The sequence below is a fragment of the Morus notabilis genome, unplaced genomic scaffold (genome assembly GCF_000414095.1).
Source record: "Morus notabilis unplaced genomic scaffold, ASM41409v2 Scaffold261, whole genome shotgun sequence".
In the NCBI taxonomy this organism is placed as follows: Eukaryota; Viridiplantae; Streptophyta; class Magnoliopsida; order Rosales; family Moraceae; genus Morus; species Morus notabilis.
In genome coordinates, this window is record NW_010363042.1 from 146,690 (window position 1) to 148,074 (window position 1,385).

Consider the following 1,385-nt stretch of genomic DNA (forward strand, 5'->3'; position numbering starts at 1 on the left):
AAACATCTTGATTTTGATCAAATCTATAAGGCTTAATAGCCTTATCAAACCGGATGTTCCATGATCTAGAAGCTTGCTTCAATCCATAAATGGATCTCTACAGCTTGCAGACTTTCTGCTCTAGGCCTTTCTCTATGTAACCCTCTGGCTGATCGATATAGATGGTTTCCTCAAGATAGCAATTCATAAAAGCTGTCTTGACATCCATCTGCCACATCTCATATTCAAAATATGTTGTTATGGCTAAGAGTGTTCGGATGGACTTAAGCATGGCTACCGGTGAGAGAGTTTCTTCATAGTCAACTCTTTCTCTTTGGGTGTAACCCTAAACCACTAGCCTTGCTTTATAAGTCTCTACTTTTTCATCCGCTCATCTCTTTCTCTTGAAGATCCACTTGTATCCAATGTGTTTTACCCTTTCAGGTATATCCACAAGTTGCCAGACTGAGTTGGAGTACATGGACTCTATCTCGAGTTTCATAGTTGCTTGCCACTTTTCCTTAACAAAATCATCCATCGCAGCCTTAAAGGTCAACAGATCCTCCTTACCGTCATCAGCAGTGACGACATGTGCTTCCTCAGTATACCGGTCAGGTAACTTGCTTACCCTCCCACTACGACGAGGTGCCATAGGAGTTTGATTAGGAATCGTGGTCATTCTTAGCGTTTCAACCAACAACTCTTGTCGGTTGTGGTCCAATCTTATTGGAAAGTAACTTTTTCAGAACTGCTTTGCTTCTGGGCTTGATAATTATCATATAGTCGTGCTCCAGAAACGTGACATTTGTCGATACAAATAACCTTTGATTCTTGTGACTATATAAAATAATCATTCTCTTGTCCCCATTGCATATCCCACAAACATGTATATTTATGATCTTGGTTCCAACTTCACAGTCTATTGTTTCATCACATGAGCTGGACACCCCCATATGCGAATATGCTTCAAAACTAGCTTTCGACCATTCCACAACTCTAGGGGTGTCTTTAGTATAGACTTAGATGGTACTAAATTCAGAATATACATAGTGGTTCTTAGGACATAACCCATAACGAAGTAGAATGTGAAGAATAACTCAACATTGATCTTATCATGTCGAGCAAAGTCTGATTTCTCTTTTCGGCTATACCAGTTTGCTGTGGTGTACCGGGTGCAGTCAATTTGGATACCACACATTCTTCAATCAAGAAATCCCATAACTCTTAGTCTAGGTATTTACCCCCTCGATCTAATCAAAGTGTCTTGATTGGTTTACTAAACTGTTTTTCAACTTCTGCTCAGAATTCTCTAAACTTTTTAAAAGTTTCAGATTTCTGTTGCACTAGGTAAACATAACCATATCTTGAATAATCATCAATAAAAGTGATGAAATATTCGTAACCTC